This window comes from Muntiacus reevesi, chromosome 4 (assembly GCF_963930625.1).
Source record: "Muntiacus reevesi chromosome 4, mMunRee1.1, whole genome shotgun sequence".
Classification (NCBI taxonomy): domain Eukaryota; kingdom Metazoa; phylum Chordata; class Mammalia; order Artiodactyla; family Cervidae; genus Muntiacus; species Muntiacus reevesi.
This window is the reverse complement of record NC_089252.1, coordinates 19,252,828-19,270,531: the sequence shown is the minus strand read 5'-3', so window position 1 is coordinate 19,270,531 and position 17,704 is coordinate 19,252,828. Positions and strand designations below refer to the sequence as shown.

Below are 17,704 nucleotides of genomic sequence, written 5' to 3'. Positions count from 1 at the left end.
AGCAGATTATAAAAGGGCAAAGGATTGATAGTCAAACAGCGTAACATTTAAAATGTCGGGGGTATAATTCAGAATTACGCTACCTACAAAACCCCAGGAAATTATAACCAATTCTCAAGGGAAAGGACAATAGATACCAACCCTAAAGTGACCCGGATTTTGAAATTATCAGGAGGTATAGCTTCTATAGCAATTTGAAACAGCTTCTATAGCAATTCTCCAGGGCACAAATATAAACACTTTGAATGGATAACAGTTCTCAGCAGAGAAATAGAAACTGTTAATAACAACCAAGTGAAAATTTTGGAACCAAACAATAGAATGTCTGAAATTCAAGTTCACTGGGTGGGCTCATTAACATAATGGAGTGACAGAAGAAAAAAAGTTGTTAAACCTAAATTTTCAATAGAAATTATTCAGTTTTTAAAACAGAAGAAAAGATTGGAGAAAAAGAAATGAATAGAGCCTTGAAACCTAATTTATTCCCATAAGGAACACAAATAATACATAAGAAAAGCTGGAAAGAATGACTGATTCTTTTTTTTTTTTGCCTCTTCAGTTGGAAGGTTTATTTATTTATTTATTTTCCCAATTATTTTTATTAGTTGGAGGCTAATTGCTTTACAATATTGTAGTGATTTTTGCCATACATTGACATGAATCAGCCGTGGATTTACATGTGTTCCCCATCCTGATCACCCCTCCCACCTCCCTCTCCATCCCATCCCTCTGGGTCTTCCCAGTGCACCAGGCCCGAGCACTTGTCTCATGCATCCAACCTGGACTGGCGATTTGTTTCACACTTGATAATATACATGTTGCGATGCTGTTCTCTCAGATCATCCTACCCTCGCCTTCTCCCATAGAGTTCAAAAGTCTGTTCTATACATCTGTGTCTCTTTTTCTGTCTTGCATATAGGATTATCGCTACCATCTTTCTAAATTCCATATATATGCGTTAGTATACTGTATTGGTGTTTATCTTTCTGGCTTACTTCACTCTGTATAATGGGCTCCAGTTTTATCCATCTCATTAGAACTGGTTCAAATGTATTTTTTTAATGGCTGAGTAATATTCCATTGTGTATATGTACCACAACTTTCTTATCCATTCATCTGCTGATGGGTATCTAGGTTGCTTCCATGTCCTGGCTATTATAAACAGTGCTGCAATGAACATTGGGATACATGTGTCTCTTTCGGATCTGGTTTCCTCGGTGTGTATGCCCAGGAGTGGGATTGCTGGGTCATATGGCAGTTCTAATTCCAGTTTTTTAAGAAATCTCCACACTGTTCTCCATAGTGGCTGTACTAGTTTGCATTCCCACCAACAGTGTATGAGGGTTCCCTTTTCTCCACACCCTCTCCAGAATTTATTGCTTGTAGACTTTTGGATAGCAGCCAGATTGACTGATTCTTAAGGAAGAAAAAAGAATAAGCCTTAGATACAAATCAGGGTAAACATTTTTTAAAAATCTTGAGATTTTAAAGGTTATACTTTGCAAGGATATACTCAAGAATGTCAGTTTGCTCAAAATTGTCTTGAAAATATAGTACTGAAACATTTTCTCTCATAGAGATTGCTAGTTGCCCACCTATTATATACTAGTCCTTATTTCCTCTTAAATGAATGCCAGTCTTACTGAGAGTAACAGTGTCTCTGGATAAAATCTGCACTACTCAGCCTCTTTTGCAGTGGGGTGGTCCTGGGATCCAGTTCTGGCCAGTGAGACGTAAATAGAAGTTGTCTCATGGGGCACAACAATTTCCTTCTAAGAAATGCCCTTAAGAGAACCAGGGGGTGGGGTTGGGTGAGAATAAAGCAGGCTCCACTGTCTGCTGCATTCTTTAAAAAAAAAAAAAATTGTTTATTTTAGTTGGAGGATAATTACTTTATAATACTGTGGGTTTTGCCATACATCGACATGAAGCATTCACGGGTGCACATGTGTCCCCTCATCCTGAATCCCCTTCCTACCTCCCTTCCCACCCCATCCCTCTGGGTTGTCCCAGAGCACTGGCTTTGAATGCCCTGTTCATTTCATTGAACTTGGACTGGTTATCTATTTTACATATGGTAATATACACGTTTCAGTGCTATTCTCTCATATCTTCCCACCCTTGCCTTCTCCCACAGTCTGTTCTTTACATCTGTGTCTCTTTTGCTGCCTTGCATATAGGGTCATCATTACCGTCTTTCTAAATTCCATATATATGCGTTAATACACTGTATTGGTGTTTCTCTTTCTGACTTACCTCACTTTGTATAATAGGCTCCAGTTTCGTCCACCTCATTAGAACTGACTCAAATGTGTTTCTTTTTATGGCTGGGAATTATTCCATTGTATGTGTGTACCACAACTTCCTTATCCATTTGTCTGCCGATGGACATCTAGGTTGCTTCCGTGTCCTGGCTATTGTAAGCAGTGCTGCAGTGGGCATTGAGGTACATGTGTCTCTTTCAGATCTGGCTTTCTCAGTGTGTATGCCCAGCAGTGGGATTGCTGGGTCATATGGCAGTTCTGCTTCCAGTTTTTTAAGGAATCTCTGCACCGTTCTCCATAGTGGCTGTACTAGTTTGCATCCCCACCAACAGTGTTCCCTTTTCCCCATGCCCTCTCCAGCATTGTTTGTAGCCTTTTTGATTGCGGCCATTCTGACCAGCATGAGATGATACCGCATTGTGGTTTTGATTTGCATTTCTGTAACTCAGATGGTAAAGAATCCACCTGCAGTGCAGGAGACTCGGTTTGATTCCTGGCCAGGTAGATCCACTGGAGCAGGGATAGGCTATCCGCTCCAGTGTTCTCGGGCCTCCCTGGTGGCTCAGCTAGTAAAAAATCTGCCTGCATTGCAGGAGACCTGGGTTCGATCCCTGGGTTGGGAAGATCCCCTGGAGAAGGGAATGGCTACCCACTCCAGTATTCTGGCCTGGAGAATTCCATGTACTGTCACAAAGTCCATAGGGTCACAAAGAGTTGGACCTGACTGAGTGAATTTCACTTCACTTCAATAACGAGTGATGTTGAGCATCTTTTCATGTGTTTATTAGTCATCTACATGTCTTCTTTGGAGAAATATCTGTTTAGTTCTTTGGCCCACTTTTTTGATTGGGTTGTTCATTTTTCTGGTATTGAGCTTATGACCTCCTTGTTATTTTGGAGGTTAATTCTTTGTCAGTTGTTTCATGTGTTAGTATTTTCTCCCATTCTGAAAGCTGCCTTTTTGCTTTGCTTATAGTTTGCTTCATTGTGCTGCACTGTTTTTTTATGCCTCTTTTTATCCTGTGTCCAGTCTCTTTTCACTATAGTAGCAGTTCTCAACCAGGAGTGATTTTGACCCCCAGGGGAAATTTGAGTGTCTGGAAACATCTTTGGTTGTTACAACTGACAGTTGCTAATAGTGTCTAGTAGGTGGAGGCCATAGATATTGGTAAATATCCTATAGTAGACAGGACAGTCTCCCACAACAAAGAATCATCTTGTCCAAACGTCAAGAGGTCAAGTTGAGAAGTTTTGCTTTATAGAATGCTGACCTGATGTTGAGATTGAAGAGCCATTTTGTGAGTAGAAGGTAACAAGTCCATGCTGAACCAAAATCTAGAAGGAACAGAAGCCCTGATGACAGGGTACAGTGCTATCACAGCCACAGACTGTTTCTTTCAGAGGCCTCGTACAAGAAAGAGAAAACACCTGGTTTATTTAAGCTAATGGACCTCTCTCTCTCTTACACATTTACTAACTGATAAGAGTGTTTATTTAGAAATTGTTAGACATAAAAACTAGGGCAACTAAAATATAAATAGTCTTGAAGAGGTCTCAGGCATTGAAAAGAATAGGAAAAAAGCTTAACATGGAATACCTGGGAAAAGATGTGTAGAAAGTACATGTGGTGAGTAGAATCCAAAAATCTGGGAAATGTTAGAATTAGTGTTATAATTTTGCCTGTTGTTGAAAAGCTAAAGCTATCTTTAAAGGCATTGTGCTAGAATTTGGTCACCTGAACTTCCACTCTATCTGTAGCTAGCTTGGATCACAAAGGGACTTAACTGCTTTAGTCTCTATTGCCTGGGGCTTCAGTTCCATTCAAGGAAAAGTAATGGGGGTTAAGCACTGTATTCACTGTGGAAGGATAAGAGGTAGCCATTGGTTGAGCTCTTTGCGATCTTTTCTGATTATGGCGGCAATATCAAAGCTAAAACATCATTTCTAGCCTTGGAGCTCAATTAAAATGATGCTGTCATTTGAGATCATGCCACACTAAGATCTAAGGAACTAAAGCTGTTTGTTCTGAACAAAAAGAGAATAGAGGTATAGTAATAGTTGCTGGAAACAAAAAATGGAAAATTCAACATAAAAAAGCCCCTAACCATGAAATTGCTTCATGTTCTCAAGAAGATGGTATTTCTTTGCTTTAGAAATGCTTGTTTGGAACTGTCACAGAGTAATGCCACACTCACCTATATAGGAACCCTTTAAGTAGCCATCTTTGGGATGCAGGAAGCTTAGGGCACTTGTAAAATTATACTTGTGACAGCCTGATTCTCACTGCAGAATTCTAGGTGTGAAAGTGTTAGTTGCTCAGTCATATCTGACTCTTTGCGACCCCGTGGACTGTAGCCCACCAGGCTCTTCTGTCCCTGGAATTCTCTAGGCAAGAATACTGGAGTGGATTGCCATGCCCTCCTTCAGGGAATCTTCCCAACCCAGGAATGGAACCCAGGTCTTCTACATTGCAGATGGATTCTTTACTATCTGAACCACCAGAGAAGCTTAAAAACACCCTCAAATATTCTAATCCATCCTCTTAGTATTGTGGGAAATTCTGTGTCAGTAAAAGATATAGATTTTACCCTACAGTCTGTATCTAAAGATTTTAAAAGATTTAGATCTGTATCTAAGGGTTTTAATCTAATGAAGCTAACAGCAAACATATACTGGGTCTGTACACTGTCGTCTCAAAATTAGTATGATTGGGCTTCCCTGGTGGCTCAGACGGTAAAGAATCTGCCTGCAATGCAGGAGACTCAAGAGATGCGGGTTTGACCCCTGGGTCTGGAAGATCCCCTGAAGGAGGGCGTGGCGATCCACTGCAGTATTCTTGCCTGGAGAATTCCAGGGACAGAGGAGCCTGGTGGGCTATAGTCCATGGGATCGCAAAAAGTAGGACACAACTGAGCAACTAACCACGGCACAGCACAAAATTAAATTCTCAATTTCCCTTCCAAACCTGTAATTCTCTCATTTGTCTAGCTCAGTAAATGGCATTCCTGTTCCTTCTGTTTCTCAGGGGAAAAAAAATATTTGAAGTCATAATTCACATTTCTCTTTTTCTCTCACCCCACATCCACTTGCAACCCATTCTAAATATATCCCAATGACTACCACTGCTTACCGCCTTCACTGTTCCCACCCTGGTTCAGGTCCAGTTTTCACCAGGATTACCTCCTAGATTTTTACCCAATTGAAACGAAAACCTATATTCACATGAAAACCTACATTTGAATGTTTACGATTTATTAAAAACTGAAGACAATCGACATGACTCTACTCAGCAAAAAAAAGAGCGAAGTGCTGATGAACACACTGCATGCATGAATCGCCAATGCATCATGCTAAGGGAAAGAAGCCGGACTCAAACTGTGAGTCCATTTGTATGACATTCTGAAGAGGAAAACTACAGAGACAGAAACAATTCGAGAATGTGTAGTGCTGACTACAAAGCACAAGGAGCTTTTTTGGTATGATGGAAATTTCTTGATTTATTATAGTGGTTACCCAACTATACTCATTTCTTAAAACTTGAAGAACTGTAGGCTTAAGAAGAGTGAATCTTACTGTATGTAAATTATATCTTAATTTAGAAAAAAGTGAATTATCTGTCTGTAATAGCAAAAGACTCTTTATTCAGAGTTCTGTATGGGAAACAGAAACCACTTAAGATATTTTAAGCAAGAAGGAATTTTATAGTAGGAATAAAAGCATTGATAAGGTTTAAGAAGTAGGTTTATGTTGGACTTCTGGTGATGACTTCAGGATAGTATAGAACTAGTGTACTTGGAGCGTGACCCTTTGAGACCATCCCTGGAACTACGCTGGAATCAGAAACATTGCGTCTACCACAGTGGTCTCTGGACACCCAGGAAACCACAGAACAGACTCTGACCAATGAGACCGAGGGGTTAGGGAGGCAGGTCAACCAGCCGTTGATGCTTCTGCTCCTGCCGCTGCTGCTTCTTAGCCCCAGAAGACTGAAAAACGTTCCCTATTTTGTTACTGCTGGAGAGAGTTTTCATGTCTTCACCATCGTCCTTGCCAGCAGAGACAAACAAAATCATGTGAAATAAGCAGAACCTAATTGACATCTAGAGCCCTGACTAATAGAAGGGAATATGTAGCTTCTCACATTTAACAATAAATGGAGGGTGAAGTAAGCCATGCCTCAGTGGTCAGCACAATATCTAAGCTTCCGTCAATAAGGGGCTGTTTAATGAATTATGGTGTGTTATATAGGAGATGAAGGATTGACCCAGGTGGCAGATATTCGCTAAGCTGCAGTATGTAATTGCACTGTTGAATTTTGGTTAATAAATTCTGGTGATTTAAGTATAGAACTCTTAAATCTATACTGAAGTCAGTATATTGCAGTTTCTATAATCCTACTTTTAAATTTGTGTTGCAAATATTGCTGTCTCTTGAAAATAGTTAAAATAACTTCTCTTTTTCAAAATTAACTTCAAAGGTTACAGGACAAGTTAAGCTTCCTAATACCCAGAATGCCATTCACAAATTTAGAAAACAAAGAGTTTTTTTAAATGGCAAAAAATATGGAGGAGATCTTTAATAACTTTTTACATGAGAGAAATCAACTACAGATAAAGGATTAAGTTTATATAGAATACATAGTAGAACACAGCTTTCTCTCTTGACTGTGAAACCCAAGTGCTGCCTTCCAAGTGGTGTGAGGTCACTGTTCTTAGAGGCGTGCCCTGATGTCCCCTCACATGTTGCCTTCTGGATAGCTGGTGTACGTACATGCTCCTGTGTGTACATACACCCTCCAGAATGGGTTTGAGTAGACTCATTGCAAACTGAAAGGGCACTGCAATAAATCAGTTTGCACTCATTGCAAACTCCAGGGCAAAGTATTTTAGTTTGTGAACACAAGCCTGTTAAGTTCTGCCCTCTTTCACCCCCACAGAATAAAGTTCAAATTAAAAAGTATCTTTAAGTAAAAAATAAGCTGTTTTATTTTAAAGTGTAGGAGCAATAAGATGAGAGTGAATTGCCTCCAAAGCTAAATGGCCAGACTTCCTTTAATAGAGTTTAATTATTTTTATAGTTTTTCCCAAATGAGGACTCACAATAGCCATTTTAAGTAACCTAAAGCAGCTCTTTCATCTTCATTGCAAGCTTCAGACCCTAAACAAAGCATGAAGCAGGGTAGTGCACTGTTAAATTTTCAAATTGGATTTTTCATTATGTTTTATGATAACTTTTTATTTTTATCAAGTTGCATCTTGGCCTTCTGTTTAGACGCAGGAAGATTTATGGCAAATGATCTGGGTGCTTATTTGGCCAAACAATTGCAATAAATCAGTTTACTGTTTCAATAAAATGTTATTAATAGAACACATTATTCTGTTCAATATTATGTTATCTTTAAAATTAAGCAGAACATTAGTGGCAGTGAAACTAGTTTCAATCAATACATTCCTGTAATGGAACCTATTGTATAAGAAACTTTTCTTTTTAAGGAGGAAAAATGTCCTTAGTACAACTACCAACTTCTGACTCTAGAGATGTCATTTCATAGCTTCTAAAAAATCCTATTTGGTAGGATTTCTTTGTGTTTGTTTTGGTGTTAAGATAGTTTCCTGAAAGTTACCTTACAGCAGTTAAAGCATAAATGTTCCTTAAATGCTTTTTTTGTTTTTAATTGAAGAATTTAGTTGGCCCTTGACCTAATAGGGACTCACTCAGGTGTGTGCCTCAATGAAATTGATGTCAGAACTGCTGTTGACACTCAGCACCATTTCTCTTCTAATGGTATAGAATTTCTGGTTGAATTTCTTATTGGAGTATAGACTCTTGAGAGTACCTTGGACTACAGGGAGATCAAACCAGTCAATCCTAAAGGAAAACAACCTTGAATGTTCAATGGAAGGACTGATGCTAAAGCTGAAACTCCAATACTTTGGCCACATAATGCGAAGAGCCGGCTCATTGGAAAAGACCCTGATGCTGAGAAAGATCGAAGGCGAGAGAAGGGGGCAGCAGAGAATGAGATGGTTAGATCACATCAGTGACTCAATGGACATGAATTTGAGCAAACTCTGGGAGATAGTAAAGGACAGGGTAGCCTGGTGTGCTGCAGTCCATGGGGTTGCAAAGAGTCAGACACAACTTAGCAACTGAAGCAGCAACAATAGATTTCAATTTTTCAAAATGCATATAATGATGAGAATTTACTAGGAGTGAGCCATAAAGGGTGATCTTTAATCACCCACTATACTTGCTGTTGAAATTTTAGAATGATGGCTTTAAAATGAAAGGTGGCTAAAGTCTCAGGCTGGTACTGCAGTCTTAGGACACCACTGTCCAGAGGTTGGCGCGTAGTTTCTGCTGCTGTGTCCTGTTTAGAGAGCAAAGTGCCTGGGAGAAGGCTGCTATTTAATAATGCCATGGAAAATTAAAGACCTTTGGATGTTAAATTGCATGTATTTTCCAGAGGAAATCTCTTAAGAGACACTTTACGCTTTCACTTGGTTCGTAGTACTATCATCACGTGGCAGTTTAAGGAGTCTGGAGACTTGTCAGAGTTCCAAGCTTACTCCTTTACTTCTGTCACTTTGTATTTTTAATCTGAATGTAAGAAATAGAGAGTATCCTGGTGTGGTTTTGTTCTCATTAAATTAAATTTTTGTTTTGGGAGGTGATAGTTTTTTTTTTTGAGATGATAGTTAAGATGAAAAAATAGTTATGAAAACCTAAGCCATCCTACATATTCTACTGGCTTAGGATAACATTTCCATAGCCCATCAGGCACATAATTTGATCATGTTGCTGTATGACTCTCTTAGTAAACAAGTGAACTCTGTGTCCTTTGAATACCTCTGCTAACATTTGATAAAGTCACACTCTCTTCCTCCTGTAACTTAAAGGCAAATGGTTATCATACTTTTTTATACCAGTGGGAGACTACTTAAAATCTTTGTTGCGGTAAAGCATAAGGTAGCAAAGAGTTCACTTAATTCTGGTATTTACCTCTCTTAGTTCTACCTCAGACCCTTTAGATGTCACATTTCTGATGAAAGATTTTTTCTGTGTTTGACTATGAATACCTGGGAACCTCTGGGCTTTACCGGTCTACAGCTAGCTGACAGTGATTGTGTGTGGAGATTTTGGCAGTGGGTGTCAAAGAGAGGTGACCATTTGGTTGTCTCTGATTGTCTTGTTCTCCCCTAGAGTTTAACATTATCTGTTTGTGAGGTTATCTGTAGTTGTGTTTTTCTAGTAATAGTTTTATCTGACTTGGTATTAAGGTAATTCTGACTTCGTTAAATGAGTTGGAAATTGTTTCTTTATCTATTTTCTACCTTTGTGGTAGAAATTTCTTTAATTGACGTGGTACAGTTTCTTTACGTGGAACTATTAAGATGTTCTCTTTTTCCATCAGTTTTGGTAATTTCTGTCTTTTAAGGAATTTCTACATGTCATAAGTTGTCATATAAGTAGCGTGAAGTTGTTCATTTCTTTATAGTTTGATAGTGTCTGTGGCATATACATCTGTGTGCTTGTTTTTCATTTTTTATTTTGATGATTTGTATCTTTTTTCTTAATCAATCTTACTGATTTTTTTTAACAGAAGAGCTTTTACTAGATTTTCTTTATTACTTGTTCTCTATATCATTTATTTCTTATGTTTGTTTTTCCTTCTACTTAGTTCAGCTTTAGTTTGTGTTTCTTTTTCTGACTTCCAAGATTGGCATTTATTTTTTTTTTTTTTTATATGAGATTTATTTATTTATTTATTTATTTATTTATTTTTCTTTTTCTTTTTTTTTTATTTTTCAGTGGGTTTTGTCATACATTGATGTGAATCAGCCATAGAGTTACATGTATTCCCCATCCCGTTCCCCATCCCACCTCCCTCTCCACCCGATTCCTCTGGATCTTCCCAGCCCAACAGGCCCGAGCACTTGACTCATGCCTCCCACCTGGGCTGGTGGTCTGTTTCACCACAGATAATACACATGCTGTTCTCTCGAAACATCCCACCCTCCCCTTCTCCCACAGAGTTCAAAAGTCTGTTCCGTACTTCTGCGTCTCTTCTTCTGCCCTGCATATAGGGCCATCGTTACCATCTTTCTAAATTCCGTATATATGTGTTAGTATACTGTAATGTTCTTTATCCCTCTGGCTCACCTCACTCTGTATAGTGGGCTCCAGTTTCATCCATCTCATTAGAACTGATTCAAATGAATTCTTTTTAATGGCTGAGTAATATTCCATGGTGTATATGTACCACAGCTTCCTTATCCATTCATCTGCTGATGGGCATCTAGGTTGCTTCCATGTCCTGGCTATTATAAACAGTGCTGCGATGAACATTGGGGTGCACGTGTCTCTTTCAGATCTGGATTCCTCAGTGTGTATGCCCAGAAGTGGTATTGCTGGGTCATATGGTAGTTCTATTTCCAGTTTTTTAAGAAATCTCCACACTGTTTTCCATAGTGGCTGTACTAGTTTGCATTCCCACCAACAGTGTAAGAGGGTTCCCTTTTCTCCACACCCTCTCCAGCATTTATTGCTTGTAGACTTTTGGATAGCAGCCATCCTGACTGGCGTGTAATGGTACCTCATTGTGGTTTTGATTTGCATTTCTCTGATAATGAGCGATGTGGAGCATCTTTTCATGTGTTTGTTAGCCATCTGTATGTCTTCTTTGGAGAAATGTCTGTTTAGTTCTTTGGCCCATTTTTTGATTGGGTCATTTATTTTTCTGGAATTGAGCTTCAGGAGTTGCTTGTATATTTTTGAGATTAATCCTTTGTCTGTTTCCTCATTTGCTATTATTTTCTCCCAATCTGAGGACTGTCTTTTCACCTTACTTATAGTTTCCTTTGTTGTGCAAAAGCTTTTAAGTTTCATTAGGTCCCATTTGTTTATTTTTGCTTTTATTTCCAATATTCTGGGAGGTGGGTCATAGAAGATCTTGATTTATGTCAGAGAGTGTTTTGCCTATGTTCTCCTCTAGGAGTTTTATAGTTTCTGGTCTTACATTTAGATCTTTAATCCATTTTGAGTTTATTTTTGTGTATGGTGTTAGAAAGTGTTCTAGTTTCATTCTTTTACAAGTGGTTGACCAGTTTTCCCAGCACCACTTGTTAAAGAGATTGTCTTTTTTCCATTGTATATCCTTGCCTCCTTTGTCAAAGATAAGGTGTCCATAGGTTCATGGATTTATCTCTGGGCTTTCTATTCTGTTCCATTGATCTATATTTCTGTCTTTGTGCCAGTACCATACTGTCTTGATGACTGGCTTTGTAGTAGAGTCTGAACTCAGGCAGGTTGATTCCTCCAGTTCCATTCTTCTTTCTCAAGATTACTTTGGCTATTCGAGGTTTTTTGTATTTCCATACAAATTGTGAAATTGTTGGTTTGGAACTTTATTCTTTTCAAATATAAACATTTAAAGTTATGTTTCCCTCTGAGAATGCCTTTACCTATATCCCACACTTTTTATGTTGTAAAGTTTTTCTTTTCTGAAATATTTTCTAATTCTCTTTGAACTCTTTATAATCATTTATAAATTTTTCTTAATTTCTGATATTTTCAGATTTCTCAGATAACTTTCTGAGGAAAATGGACTCTCCACAATTTCAGTGTCGAAATTATTGAGACTTGTTTTAGAACATCTGTGATATGGACTCTCTTGCTAAATATTTATCTGCATGTAAAAATAAAAGCCGAGCACCAAAAAATTGATGCTTTTGAACTATGGTGTTGGCGAAGACTCTTGAGAGTCCCTTGGACTGCAAGGAGATCCAACCAGTACATCCTAAAGGAGATCAGTCCTGGGTGTTCATTGGAAGGACTGATGCTGAAGCTTTAACTCCAATACTTTGGCCACCTCATGCGAAGAGTTGACTCATTCGAAAAGACCCTGATGCTGGGATGGATTGGGGGCAGGAGGAGAAGGGGATGACAGAGGATGAGATGGCTGGATGGTATCACCGACTTGATGGACATGAATTTGGGTGAACTCCAGGAGTTGGTGATGGACAGGGAGGAGGCCTGGCGTGCTACGATTCACGGGGTTGCAAAGAGTCGGACAGGACTGAGTGACTGAACTGAACTGAACTGAAAAATAACCTAATCTTCAATTATTGAGTGGAATATTCAAAATGTAGCAATTGGGTTAATGTTTTTACTAGTATTTATTTAGATCGTCTATATACTCACTGATATTTAGTGAACTTTTTCCATTGTTGACTGAGAGCTTTGAAAGCCCCAGGTGTGATTGTGGATTTGTTCATTTCTCTTTTTATTTTTACCCATCTCTCCTTCACATGTTTTGAGTTTCTGTTATCAGATGCCTTTACGTTTAGGTTTGTAATGTGTTCTTGGTGCCTTAAGCTGTTCCATTTTGAAACATTTTCTTTATCCCTGATAATATTACTTGTTCTGAAATACTTTCTGTGATATTAATGTAGCCACTCCATCTTTCTTGTAATTAGTATTTGTATAGTATATCCATCCTTCTGCTTTTTCCTATATTTGTCTTTGAAGTAAGATTCTCATACATAGCATATAGTTGGACTTATCCTATCTTACAGTCTCTGACTTTTCATAGGACTATTAGTGACTGTGCTTAAATCTAACATCTTGTAACTTGCTCTCTATTTTTCACCATTTTTTCTTCAGTTTTTCCTACCTTCTTTTGATTAAATAGTTTTAGCATTATCTCCACTTGGGGCTCTTTTTTTTTTTTTTTTTTTTTTTCTTTTTTGCCTGTTTGATCAGGTTAGCTGTGTAAAATGATGGAATTTTGGAATGCACAAATATAAGTTCATTCAGCAGACTGCTTTTTTCTGTGGTCGGTTTCTTTTCTGTGGGCTTCTACTCAGCTGGTGGTTTTTTGGTCACTTGCCATTTTCGCCCACAAAAGGCCTCTCCTGCTTCCTAGTACCAACAGCCTTCTTTCCTTCGTTCTCCACCACAGGTTTCTTCCCTGGAACCCTCTTCTCATCTGATTTGGCTACTCACACTGCTGCTGCCTTATCCATCCAGAGTTTGTGATTCTTGTCCTGGGGAAGAATGGTGTTCCATCCAGCATGTGGTCTTTGCATATAGGTTTAGCTTCAGCATGATTCTCAAGTTTTTCAGGGGATTCTTCTTCAGGACTCTGGGATGAATCTTCTTGTGTGTTGTGTGCTCTTTGGATCTCTGGGCTTTTCAGGATTCTGCTAAGGTCTGTATTGAGCACCTTGCACATGGAAAGATTGTGGTTACTCTTGAGAGAGGCAGCTTCACACCAAGTGCCATACACATCATCTAACTTGTGAAAAATATTTTCAGTTCAAATGTAGAAACATCCCACATACTCATGAGGAGTAAGTTTCAAAATGTTCAGTTTGCTTACATTAAACAGAGTGATTCCAGGCATGTTTCTGACAGCCTCGATGATACCCTTATCCTCATTATAGATGACGTGGGGTCTGCTATACTAGAGATGATGACAGACTCTCATTTGGCTTTGCCAGCTCTCATTAACTGTGAAGCATAGAACGTTATGATACCATTCCAGGCCTTAAATTTCTAAAGAAGCAAAACAGTCTCCTTGGTCTTCTTGTAGCCTTAAGCGTTATCTTCAGCCACCAAAGGAACTTCAGGAACGTCCTCAATTTGATAACTTTTAGACATAACCAGCAAAATGGTAAGGCCGAGGCAGCCAGGGCAGAGCAGATGGCATATCACTTCTGTGTTGTGTTTGCTATGTGATGCTGATGTTGTCAGGTTCTGGTTGGCGCAAATATGTGGCCCCATGACACATATTTCCAAAAGCACCCCAGCCAGAACAGTGAGTCCCACTGCCTCGACCTCTGGGAATTGGAGCCACACCCCAGCCAGCACCCAAAGACTCACCAGTGGTTTGATGACCTGCTGATTCATTGACAGTGTAGGGTTGTCTGTTGTTTTGTGCAAGTTGGTGTGAACAAAAGTCACAATATCTAGTCTAATGAGAGCCTTGAACACAGCAGGTAAAGTGACATTTTTGCCAGATGACTTCCTTTTCAGAGAACTCTGGTTATCAAGAGATGAACATATGCCATGGCAGGGAGAGGAGAAGGCCTCCACGGGGAATGCTTGGGCTCTTTGTTTTAGATGCATTTTAAATATGAAAAAAAAAAGCTTATATTTTTATTTCTGGAAGTTTGTTTCCAAGTTTCTGTCTAGTATTGTTTACACCTGAAGATATATGTTTGTTTGTTTGTTTGTTTATGGCCATATAGATTACTGGTAATCTTTTATCTATCTGAAAATATCTATTTCACTTTGAATTTTTAAAGGAAATTTTTATACAGTTCTGGCTTACCCAGGTGTTTTTGTTTTCTCTTCACCACTTTAAAAATATTCCATAATTTCTTCTGGTTGGCTTTTTTTTAAATGAGATTTTAAAATAAGATTCCTTTATTCTCTTTCTTTGTATGTCATGTGTGTTTTTACTGTTCCTGCTCAAAAGCTTGCTATCGCTAGTTTTTAGCAAGTTGATAATGCTGCTCCTTGGTGCTCTTTGTGTTTCTCTGCTTGGAAGTTATCAATTTAGGTTTGTAATTTTTGATCCATTGACTGTCATTTGGTTATTACTTGTATCTTTCTTTTGTCATTATGTTAATGTTTTTCTTTAAAACCGAAACAATGTTGTGCTTATTTATAATAGATTATTAAAAATTGTCGTGTGCTAATTTCATCATTTTTTGTTTGCATTCTTTTTCTGTTAATTGACTAATCAAATTTCATCATATATCTTATAATCTTTTATTGGTTGTTCATTGGTATATATGTTACATTCATGAGTATTTTGTTGTCTTCCTTTATAAAATGTCCTAGCAGATGTTTAAGTTATTGGTAGGTCTTGACTTTTTAGAAGCTTATGTTTGAGTTTTATTAGGACTAGTCTGTAGTCTGGTCTTTTTTCTCTAGCACCTGATTTAGCTCTTTCTGTGAGCTCTTTCTGTGTTCTCAGTAGGACTGAGTGAGTGTCCTGGGATCAACTCTGACTAGTCAAAACTTGTACATCTCCCTGTTCTGTGTGACTTCTGGATATTGTTTTGCTTACAGCTCCCTTGTTGTTCTTATCCCAGGCTATTGCAGTTTCACTCTGCCCATGTGCCGTCTTGGCATTCAGCAAAAACTCAAATGTGCAGATTACTCTACCGTTTTCCTGAGCAGCTCTCTCTCCTCCCGTACTTTGTTTTGTAACTTCTGGCAACCTCAGCCTCCCTGAACTCTGACCTCTGTTTTCATAATTCACCAAGACTTTTGTGTTCTGCTTCAGACTCCCCTCCCTGCCACATAGTCTAGAATGTTTGTCCAAACAGAAATCCAGGGACATTGTATGGCTTAGCTCATTTATTTCCTTTTTCAGAGATCATATACTTTACTACCTGTTGTCCAGTGTCTGAAAACAGTTGTTTTATATATTTTCTCTACTTTTTAGTGGACAGGTAAGTGTATCCCCTTCTGTAATACCCCATAATGGAATTTTTATGGAAACTATCTTTTAACTGTGGTTTTTAGATTTAGCATGCAAATTTAATGGCATTCTTAAGAAAACAAAGAGGCTTTATGGAGGGAGAAAATATATTGTGAGTGTAATAATATAAGTGCACAGTTAACAAAAACTTGTAGGAGATACAGTATTGAATCATTTTTGCTCTTTTAAAGAAGGTAAAAATTTAACCTCATGGACCAAAAATATACTTAAAGGAGAAAATTTAAGGGAAGAGAAGCTACATTTTTGTCAGATTTATTGTAACTTGTAATTAAAGAGAGCCCGAATGGATGTATAATAGGAACCTGTGAAGAATACTTATTTTGAGGGTCCATAATAATAAAAGGGTATAGAGATTTAAATAAGAACTACAGAAATATAAATATTTCCTAAAGTCTTGACTTTCAGGCTAGAAACCAAATTTCATGGTTTTGACTCTAGATGCAGTTACTTTGGGCATGTCTTTTAGCTTTATTAACATATCTTTATAGGAATTATATTTAACTCAACAAAAATAAACTTTGACTTCACCCACTAAAAGATTCTCTTATCATATATTTCATGTGCCTTCATGATGCAATGCTTTGTGAAAATCTGTTAATCCCTGAAAGGACAAAGAAATGAAATGTAGTTATGGATAGGAAAGTAATCCTCTGTATCCCAAAGGTTTGTGTCTCTTGTAATAAATAGATCTGATCTTAAAAGCAAATTCAGAAGAGTATGAAAGTGGAAAATTTAATCAACATTGTTGAACAAAAGAGCTGAAGCAGGTACATCTGATACTGTGCTGGGCTAAAAATGCTGAAAAGTAGTTGCTACAAAATAAGAATAAAGGGGACTGCAACAGAAGTGAAAAGAACTCCAAGTATATTTTCCTCTATTAGTTATATAAGTAGACCAGAGGGAGGCTTTAAGGAAAAGATAATTTATGAACAGAAGGTACCTACTGTAATGGAAGTGAATTATTCCAATATTCATAAAAAGAAGATCAATGGTTGATGCTTAACCGGTCATGGAGAAAGAAGCCAGAGCAGGAAAGGAAAATCTATGTGGCCCACTGAGTGAAGTAAGGAAAGGAAAACATCTGAACACTGTCGGCTTTAAAAAGGGCACAATGTGAGAGCTGCGAGTTAAGTTTTATTCGGGGCAAAATGAGGACCGCAGCCCGGGAGACGACGGCACCTCAGATAACTCTGAGAAACTGCCCTGAAGAAGCAGAGCAGAAGGTCAGTATATATGAGATTTTGATGAAGGGGGAGTACATGCAGTCAAGCACATACTTTTCCAAAAGATTTCTGGTAATCTCATGAAGCTTTTGCCAGTCACAAGGAACAGGCATCACCATGAAGTGTTTTTAGTGTTTTTCTAGATACGGGGAGCTACAAGAATTGGGCTTATTAACTCTCTCCTGAAAATATATAACTATCTGAAGATGTTTCCTGCCAGTTTTTCCCCAAGCACAGAGCGACTCATTACTACCCTCCACCCTGAACTGCTTTCAGGGAGTATTGAAGGCCAGAAGTTATAGCAGCTTGTGATTTAATCCTTGTAGAGGTAAATGACAAGTGCCAATTTGTAGTTGACACCTCACTCCCCACAGCCAGTGGAATTCATGAAATCAGGAGACACTTGCTAGCACATTGGTTTTCAAAATGTGTCTTCTAGACCAGCAGCATCAACATCACTGGGGATATTTTATAAAAATGCACATCCTTAGGACCCAACTCACACCTACTGAATTGGAAACTCTGGCAGTGGGACACAGGGATCTGATTTTTTTTTTTTTTTAATATTTTATTATTTATTTGATTGTGCTGGGTCTTAGTTGCAGCACACGAGTCGAGAGGGTCTTAGAAGTCCGGGCAAGAAAGTGAGCTCAGCGGGCCTCTGTGCTCCAAGGAATTAGCCAGAAATAGAGAGAGAA

At 38.4% G+C, this 17,704-nt stretch overlaps 1 protein-coding gene and 1 pseudogene across 4 annotated transcripts in view; one reads left to right on the top strand and one right to left on the bottom strand.

Annotated features, from left to right (window-relative positions):
• The window catches only part of LOC136166300 (large ribosomal subunit protein uL4 pseudogene), a 43,364-nt pseudogene extending 28,968 nt beyond the window's left edge, over positions 1–14,396 (bottom strand).
• Positions 1–17,704, top strand: part of KIAA1328 (KIAA1328 ortholog) — a 407,099-nt gene that overhangs the window by 192,406 nt on the left and 196,989 nt on the right. The gene's annotated exons all lie outside the window — the stretch shown is intronic.